Consider the following 15,260-nt stretch of genomic DNA (forward strand, 5'->3'; position numbering starts at 1 on the left):
ATCACAGTCCATGTTTTCTTCTACATGAAAGTAAAATTATTCCTGGGTTTCAATAATAGATTCTCAAAATCCTTCATTTTATTGATATAAAAAAAAATTTCTTTTTGATGAGAATGGGTTAATTTAAAAAAGTATTTATCAATAACAAATTTAAAAGGTCTAAAAATACAAATAGACTCATAACAGAAATAATCACTTTTTGCTGCTACTGGAATATTAAGGTTTGATTTTTCTTTGGGTTCATATTAAATTTTTGTAAATGATGGAATTTCCTGGGAGATAGGAACTGTGTTTCTCAATGACCTCAAGCAGGGATATGAAACCCTCTCCAGTGCTCTAGACAGCCCTTATGTAATTATGTAGTCGGTCTGAAATTCACAGCATCCACTACTTTTATTCTTTGTAACTACTGACAGACAAAGATACTGTAGATAAATAACTCTTACGTTGCATGTCTACAGTTGCTGTTATTAATTGCCTGGTGTATTAAGACCCATTCTGTAAACAGTGGAAATCGAACACCAATAGCATATTCAAATACTGTCTTTACTGAAACATATAAAGATGTGCATCAAGGGTAGGAAGGCACCATGGCACTGAGGTACCCAACTGTAATTTATTTTGGTGAGAATTAGTCACTTGGATGTCTTTGAGGATCTGGGTCTAAATTCTTATATGTGTGCTGTTTTTGAAGTATATCCCACTCCCCAGCAATGTGGGTACATGAAAATTATTCTACCTATGCTAGAAGTTATAGCACAAAATCTAGCACAATAACTATGCTGTGTATGGCCACATGGCACTCTGGAACAAAATCACAACCCTTTCCATATATACATACATGACTTAATACCACCTCCTTTTCTTGGACTGAAATGAACCTTTCTGCACTATTCTCCCTACCACCTAATTTCTTAGATTAGTATAAAGTTAGCGAGTGGTCTTGCATCTTAGTACACAGCCCAACTCCCAAGTGTGAGATGAGTTTAGCTTCAGAGCAGGCACCATGCATTACTAAAAAGTCAGGAGCTTGTTCAATGCACAAGCCTGCTTGCACCCTGCTCTGCCAGAGGTGCCCTGCCAGCTGCAGAGAGGCCATCCTAACACACCTCGGACCCATGGGGACAGCATTCCATTACCACTTTACAGACTCAGCAACACAAAATGGCATGTAACTGCATCTTAACACTCTGCAAATCCACTGCACACATAAATAATAACAAATGCCCTTTGCATTTAGAGGAAGTAAATCAAAGATAAGGTCTCCTGGCAGATTTTGAAGGAACTGGAAACTAAACTACTTGTCTATATTTTACTGCAAGGTCATGTATACTTTTGTGTAGCAGGGAGCTCAGAGATCACTATATAGTCAACCAGTGCTTGCTAACTCTAAAGTGCTGGCAGTTCTGTGTGTTTCTGAACTGTGCGTGATTGCAGGTTAAGTTGAAGAATGCCAACAATTCTGAAGACAAAAAGATCCCATCATGCTGTCAAATTTAAGTAGATCAGTGATAATGTGAAAAAAATTAAAACGACATCACAGTTTCCTTTCAGAACAGAAGTGCATATATCATTTTTTCAAGCTGAACTAAAACTAAATAATAATACAGGGCAGGACTTTTTCAGGCTTTTTGACAAAATGTGTTCTCTTTGTATTACCAGACAGATATTCTCTTTCCAAGTTAAAAGCAGCTAGACTGACAGGCATATTTACAAGCACTGATATCACTAAATCCAGAGGCCGTTAGGTTTGGCAAATTCTTGTTTGCAGTGACCCAAATCTAAACATGTCTTGCAGCAACTCATTAGGAAAAAATGCCTCCTGGTAATAGCAGACCTTCATGGTACACCTAGGAGGAAGGTGGCCAAAGACCATGACTCCACAAACCTGATTGTTATTTAATGATCTTTTGAAAGTTAAATAAGCATTCTTCTCTTCAGTTTACTTTTAATTTTATCTGTATTAAAATGATATGTAGTAAAGTCCTCTGAGATCAGCTGAAGAAACTCACTGCATAGAAGTATTTTAAAATGTATACATTTCCAGATGGTATCCTGCTTTGCATTGGTAACTCACACTAGACAAGGGTTACTGCAAAACAAGATACCACTCTCAGTAGTTTTCTTTCTTTCAGAGCTGTTGTATCATGGTAACTGTTCTATTTCTCTTTCACCGTATTCTCTGACAGCATCTCTAACTTGCAACACTGTTCCCTTAAGTTAAAAAGAAAGAACTCTGAAAAAAACCCCTACACTGAATCCAGTTTTGCTAATGCATATGAAATAAAATAACTCTGCCAAAGCATGTGAGGGGTTTTTTTTTCCCCTCTTTTCTATTCTCCAAGTAGTTCTTCCAAAAAATATTATTTTTAGACAGACAGATTTTTAGATGAGTGCACTTTGCATTCATTTAACACACCAAATAATGAAGGGATTTGCTACAAGCTGAGAGAATATTAAAAGCTTTTAGTATATCCTTGCAAGAGGCTTCAAACCCATTGGGTGTACTATTATGATCACTGTTCACTCAGCAGTCACTGTCTTTAGCTCATGAATAAAGTAATGCCCTGAAATATTCTCAAGAGCCTCATTCCATTTCCGGCCATGAAGTCTACAGTACTAATCCCGATGCCTCCCATCTCTCATCTTTCAAGGATCTTAATAAACGTCTTAGAGAATCAGGATGAACTGCACTGCTTTCCAAGGAAAGAAACAGAAAAAGAAAAGGGATAAAATGTAATAGTTAATGTGCTAGGTATGCATTTCTTGGTATGTTAAATGTGATTGCATTAATAGTGCCAGGTGGTGGAGGCACGAGGTATGAAAGTCAAACATGTTTGGTTTGAGATATCGGAGACGAGGAAAGAAACAGAGTGGATTGCCACTCATCTGATAGTGAACTGACTGCCACAATGAAGTGTTTGACTCAGACTTTATCATATGTTTGCTAAAAAAACAAACTAAGCCAACTTGGCAGAGTACCTTAGGAGTCATCGTCACATAGCTGACCTGGGACCAAATCCAATACCACATTTAAGTGCTTAAAAGTTAACTTGCATCAAGATTAAATTTCTTCATCCCCATGATGACACCCAGAGCCTAAAGATAGTTTCTAAAAAACAAGGCTAAACTCCTGTAAAGCATGTAATGTGTAAATTCAGAACTTACTTGCCTTCGCTTTCATCTTTACTAATGGACCCAAACAGGAACCTACAAAGGGGACACTTTAGTCCCCCTAGGATCTGAATCACACTGTAGAAGCACATATTCCTCTCTACTGACTACAGACAATACCTAGATGGATAGGGAATGTCAGGTAAATGTTATATACAACACGTCTTGACCCGGAAATCCATATGTATGCATAAAGGAGTTAATGTCTACTGGCTGCTATTCTAAGAGCTGGGACTTACCTATAAACCCCAAAACAAAGCAAAAAATGTAGCTGGCAGAAAATACCATAGTAGAAAGTAAATTAAATCCTGCCATCCTTAAGGCTGAAAAAACTAATCTGTGCATTAGGAAAAAGTATTGCATTGGCATAGCACTTAGCAGCAGCTGATAGAAGCAATCTAAGTTTTTTGTGGATGAGAAGGCAAGAGTTAATTCAGATCTTGTACCATGGAAGAAGGTGGATCAGCAGAAGAATGGTGACATCCAATGATAAAAACTATTTTTCAAACAAGTTTTTGTCCTTCTCTTGAGAAAAAAAATGTAAAATTGTATTGATCCTTTTTTCAGTTTAAAACAGAATTATGAAAAAAAAAAAATCAGCCTACATGTTAATGTTTTAATGAAAACCTAGCTTCTTCCTCAAAAGAAAAAAAAAGAAAATCAAATACTACTACCTTCACCCACCAGTCTTTCATTTGTAAGCAGACTTGGCAGAGTTTTTAAACAAAGCCAACATTAATGGTATATTCAGAGTTCACATTATTAAAAAAGTACCAAGAACATAGAAAGAGAACAGTAAATGCCATATTTTACTGTGACAAAATTTGAAGTCTCACAGCCTTCTACAGGGAAAAAGTTGGTCTCAGACTTATACCGGCCAATTTTCTTTAATGAAGTTAGGATCATTTCAAACTGCAGTTAAGGTGATAATGTTTTAAAATATACTGAAAAGTACTACAGCATTTAACACAGTGAATGTGAAGTTTTTATGCAGTCCAACACTGTTCTGTTTTCAGGACAAGCTGAACTTTTATGACCACACTATCATTTCTAGTTGGCAGGATGATCTATTTCTTTCAATGAAAATATTTCAAGTATGTAAAAAATTATATTAATATATGCACTATTTCACCACTGTAGAAATATTTTTTTTTAACATTGATCTGCTGTTCCCATCCCTGGAAGTGTTCAAGGCCAGGCTGGATGGGGCTTTGAGCAATGTGGTGTACTGGAAGGTGTCCGTGCCCATGGCAGGGAGGTTGGAACTAGATGATCTTTAAGGTCCCTTCCAACTCAAACCATTCTATGATTCTATGATTCTTTTTTTTATATTTCCCCAGTCTGCATAAGAATGGTGGATAAACCAAATTGTATTTAATAGCTCACTGGTTTTCCTTTCTCATTTTATTGAAGCATTGTCAGAATATTGGGAGGTCCTACATATTTACACTAAATAAGAAGGTCCAATGTGATCGTCATCCTGTGCAAAGGCAAAAAACTTCCATTGAAACAATGAATTTAAACAAATACTTCACTCTGAGATCAAGATCTATTAATAAGGGATTTTTAGATTAAATTCTCTGCCCCAGTTAGCTTAATAGCCAGTTCATATTTATACTTACTGCAGCAAAAATTGTTCCATTTAAACTTCTGCAAATTCATGAACATTTATGCTTCAGGAAGTTTTTAGAAAATCAGATCACACTAATAAGTAAGGCACAGTTCCTTGGTTTAGCTAGTTATGGTCTAGTCTCCCCATCAAAAGATCATAATAACCTAATTTCCTTCAGAAGAGAAAATCACAATCACTTCATCTTCCTTCATGTAGGTTTTTCGCTAAGGAATACTGTGTTTGTCTTTCATATAAAACACATGCTTCTTGTAAGCAAGTCATACAATGACAATTACTAAACATATATCTCCCATCTTAAAATAATTGAATACAACAAGAGCTAAACAGGTGATATTGTGTAAACATTATAAAGCATTCTTATAGCGTTCACCATTTTCAACTACAATCTATATGTAAATGTCTTCACCTTGCTTACGAGTGTTTCATAATTACAAGCTCCTGTAATATATTTTGCTGTTATTTTTGAAGCATTATGAATAGCCCTACAATCACTATAAAATTATCTGTGGTAGTGGGAAGTTTGCTTTCAAAGCTCATTATAAGTTGGTTTATGAAAATATGTATTAGTCACTATATTTCAGTTTTATTTTTACAGCGATACTATCGACTTGAAAAAATAAATCAGACTTTTATCTGTATTTCTCTAGAGCTTAGCAATGTTTTAAACAGCTCCAAAGAGAACTGCGTTTGATTGAGTTTGGAGGAGGATCAGTTCACTTCAGCTAATATAAATCCATGAAGTATCATCAGTTGGCTCATTTTATCATCTTGTGTGTGTTTACACTGCAGACTTAATAGCACTTTATGCTATTGTCTACAGCCTGATCTTACTCCACTTTTAGGCCATATGACACTATTTTCATGCATTTCTATTCATCAAGCCTACAAGAGGATATAGGCCAAAACCAACAGCAGCAAAGCTGCCAATGGTAGGACACTAGGCAAACATTTTCACACATGGAGAAACAACAGAAGAACAGATATGCTTAGCTTTACTCAGTCCACCTTTCAGGATATCTTCAGTGAAACAGAAAATATCCAGTGATTCTTTAGATATGAGGCATACACACCATCAATGCACTATCGAAAAAGCAATCTGTTTCTTTTTGACAGTTTAAAATCATCCATGTTTTCTTGACTACTACTACTGGAATCACAGTAGTATGAAGTGCTCTCGCTCTGTTTACATGTTCTTCATGTAGCTGAGCACACCCAAGCAACCTCTCAGCAGGCAGTCTGAGTCTATGCAGGTGGAAGCGGCATGAGGAAATGACCAGTGGGAGGGAGGTACACCTCGTTACATGTGTGAGTACTCCAGAAATCACACCTTCACAGATGGCATGCAGAGGAAGTAATTTCTTATGACCTCTGAGGTAGAGAAAACAATTTCAGTCCTGTTAATGAATCGAAAAAAAATTTTTAAAGGAGCTATTTGGCCGAAAAAGAAACTAATCCAAATGTTTTAGTCCTCAGGACACCAAAGAGGTACTCCCATATATAAGAAAGGGATAAAGATACAGTGCTAAGACAATAAAGCTGTTTCTTATAACTTTTGACATGTCTTCTTCTTCTTCTCCAATAGTGTTTGCTTGTTGTGCTTTTACTTTACTATCATATCAATTCACAGTATCTTGAATACTTTCTGTTGCTGCTGTCCATCTCATAAAGAAGATAGCAGAATTGAAGAAAATTTAAAGCAGAACAATATTGACAGTCAAGAAAAAAAATGGGGCAGAGTCTTTCTAAGTAAGCTCGGATTCCCTTTTTAAAATGAAATAATTGAAGGGGATATGGTATAGGTCTTCAAAATCATGAATGACATGAGATAATAGATAGTGATCAACTGTACTCTCCTGCAAGACAGGAACAATGGAGCATTGGATGAAGCTAATGGGAGGCAATTTCCAAAGGAAATGGTTCTTCATGTAACAAGTTGTTGAGCTGTCTAGCTCCTTTCCAAAAAGTGTGCTGGGAGCCAAAGGACTATTTTGGTAACACATGGCAAGAACATCTGTTTCGTTAAGGGGTTTTGAGCATGCTAGTCATGCTAAAGCTCAGACTGCCCTGGAACTGAAACCGGTTGGAGTCTAGAAAACATTAAATGAATGTGTCATCTGTGACTGCTGTGCTTTTATACTCTTCTCCAGGCATCTACTTTTGTCCATTCTAAGGGGAAAGAGACTGGGCTGGGTTTTGTGGTGGTTTGGCGGTTTGGGGGTTTTTTGCCTGATCCAGGCTATATGGCCATTCTTACAGTTTTTATGTTTTTACTTTGTTTTTCAATAAAAAGGAGGAGGGTGGAACCCATTATTGTTTAGCCCTTTCCATGTTTCTCTAATAAGGGTGTAATTTAGAGCTAGTCTGATTTCCAGTTACTTGTGGCTCATAAAAAGAGTTTTCAAAGGAAAAATAAAATATTTCATCTTCAAACAAGCCTCTCAAAGAACCATTCTGGCCATTTTACAGGAGCTAGACTTTCTCAGTCTTTATTAAAGGGGAACACAATTGGCTTAAACAACTTTCTAGTTTTTTGATTTACGGGTACGATTCATGATTTTGAGTAGCAGTGAGGTAGAGGATTCATATGCACTATTTTAAAATTAGTTCACTAAAATAGATCATTCCAGACATATCAAACAATATAAGGGTAATTCCTTAAGGAAATAAGCCTGCAAATTACTTTCCTTCATAAACTTAGGGGGTTTTGTTCTACAGGTCAAGACTGTGGCTCAGGACATAGCAGGATCAGGGCTCCCGTGTAAAATAGATGGACTGGAAGTGGCTTTTAGAGAGAGAATAAACTTGAAAGCTAAGAAAGGTTTTATAACAAGATATATCAGAAGCGAGAAAACACTGTAGTTTGCTGGTATAGTTGAAGTTGTAAGAGATGAAGGTCCTGGGTAGAATATCCACCCTTCACTGTTACTCCAGCAATTATTACAGTCTTTGACACAATGGAATTAAGCCAGAATGGGAAGACAATGGGCCTGTCTCAAATTCTAGTAGTCTGTGTGTCTCATTCCAAGTATTACAAATATTTAAAGCATTTTAAAAATGTTTAATTTAAGTTTCCAATAGTAACTGGAATAAATCCTCAGTAAGACCTCAGTTTCTATCTAATAATTTTGGTTGGTTCAGAATATATTGTGATTTTAATTCTATGAATTGTTTATCTAGACCTTTTTTTTACTTTAACATGCTTTCCAAAAACTCAGAAAAGCTTTCTAGTGGGCACATTATTGAAGCTAATAAATTATAATAGTGACCCTTTAGCAAGGAAATCTAGATGAAATCTAACAAATGAGGTTTAGATTTCAATTAGGTTTCAGAAATGTTTCTGATTTTAACAGGCTCCATGGATTATAAAAGATACATTACCTTGCTGTTGTCAGCCTAATCCTGAAGGTCTGAGAGAAGGCTTACTTGCACTGATTTCTCTGGGATTGCTCACATGCTTCACTCCAACTTCCTTGCAGCCTGGGCCCCAAATTTCTGTATCGCTCCTGATAAAAAGAACATGCTTATGAAATTCTGTGTGTGTTACAGAAGTACATAGTTGGCCATAGGATGGCATTTGTTAATCAGAGTGTTCCTTTTTTCACTCTTTTGCTCTTTATATCAGAGCCATTGCAATTACTCCAACACACGCTCTTTAAGAAAAGTGAGCATTTATGATTCCACTGCTCTCTGCCTTTACAAGTTATATTTCATCAGTGTGCTGTGAAAGACAAAAAGAGCACTCTGTTAAATTGTGGAGATAAACTCAAACCAATATGCTGACAGCTGGTGGGACAGCCTCACTAGGCAAGAGAGGCTGTGATGATTAGACCCGGACCTGAAATCTCTGAATCCCCTATGCAAGCTGATCTGCATGATCTGCATTTGAAATGTAGCTTCTCTGTTTCACTGGAATCTCTTTTTACCCTGTACTTGGAGAAAGAAGGAACTGATTATCCCAGGTAACATGAAAAATTACTCTCTGTCCTGGTTTCAGCTGGGATAGAGTTAACTGTCTTCCTAGTAGCTGGTACAGTGCTATGTTTTGAGTTCAGTATGTGAAGAATGTTGATAACACTGATGTTTTCAGTTGTTGCTCAGTAGTGTTTAGACTAATGTCAAGGATTTTTCAGCTTCTCATGCCCAGCCAGTGAGAAAGCTGGAGGGGCACAAGAAGTTGGCACAGGACACAGCCAGGGCACCTGACCCAAACTGGCCAACGGTGTATTCCATACCATGTGACGTCCCATCCAGTTTAGGAACGGGGAAGTGGGGGGGGGCAGGGATTCACCGCTCGGGGACTGGCTGGGTGTCGGTCGGCGGGTGGTGAGCAATTGCACTGTGCATCATTTGTACATTCCAATCCTTTCATTATTGCTGTTGTCATTTTATTAGTGTTATCATTATCATTATTAGTTTCTTCTTTTCTGTTCTATTAAACCGTTCTTATCTCAACCCACGGGTTTTGCTTCTTTTCCCGATTTTCTCCCCCAACCCACTGAGTGGGGGGGAGTGAGTGAGCGGCTGCGTGGTGTTTAGTTGCTGGCTGGGGTTAAACCACGACACTCTCTGATTTCATATGCTTACTTTTTTTCACCCTATTTATTCCTGATGTTTCACATCCTTTACCCTTAACCCCTGGTAGGAGCACTCCAAAGCTTGCTTGGGTATCTAAAGACAGAAATATCCTTTTGCATAACCAAATTAACTCTTTTTCTAATTCTTCTTCTCCCAAGACTCCAGATTATCTCATTACAGATTTTCTTCTCTCCCAAATGGCATTGAAATTGAAGCAAAAATCTGACAGAAGAATAAATAAGAAATCAACCTTTCTTTTTAATTGTCCTGTAAATACAAAAAGTGTCCTTATCTCTGGCCCTGGAAACATGCTTTCTTCTGTTTTTCTTTGGAGCTGAAGAGTTACCAAAAAACAGCCAACTTTGCTCATGTAATATGAAAATTTTACCAAAGGATTTTTATGAAGGCCAAAAGCATCAACAAAAATATTGTATATCTTTAATTTTTTTTCAAGATTTTTGCCTTACATGCTAGTAGCTATACTGCAGTAGCAAAGTCTGCCATGTAAGAAACATATCCTGTGGATTTCACAGGAAGAGGTGACTGAGAAACATATTGTCATTTAATGTGCTAAAGCATTACTGTCTGTAAAGTACTCTTCATTTTATTATCATAAAAACGGATAAAAGCACTAAAAGAAATATGTTTTTTGTAAAACATGAATAGCACTAATTGCAAATATTTATCTACCAAAACACTCACCTGATAAAACTCCACCTAAAAGCAGTTACATTACTGTGCATTCTCTTCCATTTTATCCACTCTATTCCCATGTTGGGTTTTTTCCCCCTGCTGAGTGATTTTTTTTCAGCTGTTTCTTTTTAGACACTGTCATCTAGTTCTAGTAGCAGAGTTTAGCAGAATAATCAACTAGAACTATCAGATTCTGTGAGAAGCAGCTGATTGCCTTGAAGATGGCATGTGATATTTTTCAATCTAATTGAAGCACAGCAGTGAAAGAAAGCTGAAACTGCTTATGGACTGCTGAAGTCCTCTCTGTATTAGGAGAGGAAGACTAAGGCTTAAGCCAGATGTTCGCTTAGTAAACCGCTGCACAAATTTATGACATTACAGTCACCCACTGTTTTGTTATAACTCCTGTCTTCCAGAGGTTATCCCCCCCACAGAGCTTATTGTAAGCAAATTTGTGTGAGCTCAACCTGACCCACTTCATTGAAAATCAGCTGTGGTAGGTTACACATTTGAATCGATGCTTTGAATGGACTGGCTGAGCTGACATCCAACTGGCAAGAAGCAAGGAACTTCTAGAGATATCTTCAGCATCTCCCACATGGATGCAGAAGAGGTCATCTCTATCTGCTGGCACAGTGCCATGGCTTTAACTAGAGGATCACTCCCACCATTGCCAGGGCTTTATGAACAGCTTTTGGAGAAGACAACCGGAAACCTAGTATGGTAGTTAAGACACTCCTTCAGAAGTGAGAATAATATGCTGAACCTTTTCAGCCTGAGCAGAAATCTGAAATTCATTTTTCCCTATCTCTAATAGTCGTCTTGGATCTCAGCAGGGAAGCATCCCTCCACATTTGAGGCACGCGAATACTGTAAAGAAAATGCATACACCAAACTTCTGATTCTTCTACACAGCACCTTGGGGTCAAAACACCTAAAGATGAGGTACCCCGGCTGCTAAATTCTAAGAGCTTAGTATCTTTGTTTTATCTACCTTTTAATCCCTAATTCTTTATTTCTCTAAAGTTTCTGGATATTTTCAGAGAGTAATGAAATGGAGAGAGCTATCAGGAGGGAAAGGGCACAATCTTGCAGATGTATGTTATGTCTGCAAGACATATATTAGGTGGTAAACACATAACTTCATCAAAGGAAGCTATGTCCTACTGGCTACAGACAGCACTTCCCAGCGTTAATGATTACTCAGCACCACCTCTAACCACTACAGGCATTTAAGCCTATGCCATAAAGGTAGAGGTTTCTAAATATTAAACTAATAAAATTCCATTACCATCTCCATGATGAAGATTTATTCACTGGCTTTCTCCAAGGACTCTAGCCACTGAAACAAGATACTTCTCAGGGTAGAGTAGAAATTTTCAATGGACTCATTCTCCTGGATAAAGCTTAATTCATTTTTTCTTACATAACAGACATAAAATGAAATAAAGTGCATTACTCTAAGAAGCTTCATCTCTGCATGCCATGACATTTCTTAGATTTCTCAAAAGGAAAATTTCTTTTCACTGGAGTATGTGAAAAGTGTATCATCTGTCCTATCACTGTAGTTCAAATGGGATGAATGTCATACCAAATCATGAAAAAAGTAGTATTGGAAGAGGATTGTCCTGCTTTTTTAGGCAAGTTAAGAACTAACAACACAGAAAGACACAGAAAGACAACCGAGGGTAAAGAGCTGAGACACCAGCCCATGAAGACTTGTGCATGTTGTTAGCTGAGCTGCCCTACCTTCTTTCAACCTTCAGTTCTTTGTGTTAACCTCTAAGCCACCTAACATCTTCTGCTCAGCTTATGACATTCAAGAGGAAAACCTATTCAAAAAGGAACAAAAATACCTGTGTCTGGTTTTAATGGCAAGTTCATAGTCTCTACAGAGTCTCCCGTTGTTGTTGTTAAAGTACAATATATACAATAGGGTACATAAAATCCTATACCTGGGCCACATAGATACCTAAGATTTCTAAACCAAGAATTTCAATCTGGTAAAAGAATTCTTCACTTACAGCAAAATGAAGGACTCAGTCCTAGCAAATCTAATATGAAATAGGTAATCCAGGATCACAAACACAAAAAGATTAGGCTTCTAAAGTGGGAATTTAGTTTCCTGAACCCAGAGTCCTGACCCTCAGCTGTCACCTAGCCTGTAGGAGTGCTTTCGGCTATGATCTTCAAGGCTCCCAGCACCTTCAGATTTGGCTTCTGCATGCCCACGAGGTGCCTCAGTTATGAGACAAGTGGGTAGTTCTCACCTAAACACTCTTACCTTATTGGTCCCTGTCCTCCGGCCTCAGATAGCTACGTGCTGAACAGGCCTGACCTGTTTGTACAGGCAGGGTCACAGATGACAGAGCAAGTCAAGACCATTGACTGACCCCAATGTGAGTGTGCTTGTACCAGCAAACTAGGCTTTCTCAACATGAACCATAAGGAAAAAAGAGATGAGAATTGCCTGGAGTGATGAGTACTGAGATGACTGAGATTTTGAATGGAGAGTCTTACTTTGCCAGAGTAAAATGAGCTTAAACTGTTTTGAAAATACAAATTAGACTGATTCTGCCCCTGACCTTTCCTTTATGTGTGCACACATGCCCAACCAAAACTGAAGCTTTCCAATTCTTTGGTGTCAATTCACTGCCAATAAATGACCTGAGAATGAAAAGGCAAACATTTTATCCATGTGCTGTTCTTGTCTCAGATAATTATATGGTACATCATTGGTTATTTTCACCCTGCAAGACACCTGATACCAGTTTTGTTGAAGTGCAGGAAGCTTAAAAATTTCAAGGTGTACTTTTCTTCTTTCATATAGGTTTTTAAAAACAATGACAAATGCATAGCAAAACTCTCTTTGGCTCATGTAAGTTCACTAATAAACCAGATGTCCTATGAATAAGTCCTTAGGGCCTAATATGCAAATATTCATGGTGCTGATAATCACTGGACCCTAGTTTCTATAATTGTTTTTACCTTCATTATCTTCTATTATCTTCCATAAGAAATCCATTTTCCACTATGAAATCTGATGCATGCAATGCAGCACATATCAAGGGTTTAATGGCCTGCCTTTCAATAAATTGAATTTAATCTCTTTTATGATTCTTAGGAAGAACCAGAAGATAATAAGACCATGGCAATAGAACATTCAATGATCGTTTTCAGCCACTGAAACCTAATGCAGAAGCTAACTCATCTCTTGAAGCATGTCCACTTACTCTATGATGTATTCATAAGGTATCCCGTTATAAATATTCTCATAGTGGTTTCCTAGTGGCAGGATTAAGAAAAGCTTTGCTTTAAATATATTACGATGAAAAGACCAATACAGAATATCAAGAGCAGAGCTCTGTTCAAACTCTGTGGAGTCCAGCTGCAAAGAGATGGTATTCAAATACGTAGGTTAATTCCCAAATTATAGCTTGGTAAAAAGGAGACAGTAAATTATTATCATCTGCAGAGTAAACTTTATTATTGCATTAACGTTATCCCTCTTTCAAATCTTTTCCTTTCTTGTTCTTTTTCTAATTTTTTTCTCAGCTGTTAAAATTATGGCCTAATCCACCCATGTATTTGTCTCCACACCCCTTTTGTCCTGTACACTGTCTTTACAGAGATGAAATGATTATGCACAAGTAATTGGAAATAATTGGCAGGTCTAGCTTTGCCCTTACAGTGTAAGTCTGCTGCCACCTGTAGATAAATTGCAATATTTACAAGCAGATGCAATGTATGATTTGAAAAAGATTGCAAGGAGAGCAGTACTACTACTATAGGGACCTTCCGTGGCAGAAAAGTTTAGTGGCTGTCTGCACTACTGAGAATACTGTACAAAGTGTTATCAGTTCTCAGATTCATAAATGAATGTGCCTACCATGTCAATAATAGGTGCGACTAAGTAATAGCAGTGATAATGTGCAATAGGCAAAGAGTAAACAAAAACAGAGAGAAAAGAAAGGACGTCATGTTTTAGGGATGTGATTTTTGTTTGTTCTCTCAGAAACAGAAAGTTCACATTAAGGTTTATCCAACATATATATATTATTAACTGGGAAGAGCAAAAGAGGACCAGGCAGAATAGGAAATGTGGTAAAAAAGGATAAGCGCCAGATTCTTCTTCACCTTCCTCTAGCCAGTACTTTTACTTATATCTCCTTTTATCCCAAAACTTCAAGTGCATCACAGGACTTCTATAAATAAAGATTTATGTTTGTTATTTGTTATATAAGGTAGCTATTTTCTGTCTAGATACATACAGCGAAAGTTTGACAACTTAAAAATAAACACAAATTGCAGAGTTTTCAATATTTCTAAACATGAGATAACCATGTCCTACTTTTGATCCTCTAAAGCACTACATTAGCAAAATATAAAGCCAAAAAATGAAGCTTCTGACTAATCACTCCAAAATCCTCTATTTCAAGCAACCAGGAGATTATTTTATCCTAATTTCTGGTAACCTAGGTAAAAACATAACTTATGGTTATTTTTTGATTGGTAAAACATCACTGAAACTGTCAAGTAAAATATTTACCTTTAGTCCAGGGTGAGGGAAAAAACCTGAAAAGGTATAAGCTCCTTTTTATTATTATTATTATTTAAAAAAAAAAAAAATCAGCACACCAGCAGCTATCGTCCAAAACATAAATCCCATCTCAAGTTGAATGGATGTGGATTCAGTGAGGGAACCTGTAACAAAATTAGTGACTGCGGATGTGGGATTTAGTGTTAGAATATATTGGGTACTGGGAAAAACAGCAAATGAAGGCCAACACTTTCTAGAGAACAATTCATATATTACCTTCCTGAGATAATACATGACAATTTTTAATAAATGCTAACTGGAATGATTTAAAAAAAAAAAAATTGCTTTCCAGTCTTGGACTGCTGGTTTTTTAAGAATAAAACTTTATATGTAGATTCCTTGGAAATAGATATTAATGCATCAAGGAAACACCTTTGTGCAAATGCTTTTAAAATGTCCACTGAGCAATCTCCTTCATTCTGTTCAGTCAAGTGAGGTAACCTCACCATTACAAACTTGTATAAACAGTGGTTGATTAAAAAAAAAAAATCATTAATAATGTGAGCTTTTCCTATGGATTTTGCCACCTGGTATGTACTGGAATAAGCCAGATGAAATTCTTAAAAAGCATGATAAAGACCTAAG

The sequence above is a fragment of the Harpia harpyja genome, chromosome 3, assembly GCF_026419915.1.
Source record: "Harpia harpyja isolate bHarHar1 chromosome 3, bHarHar1 primary haplotype, whole genome shotgun sequence".
NCBI lineage: Eukaryota > Metazoa > Chordata > Aves > Accipitriformes > Accipitridae > Harpia > Harpia harpyja.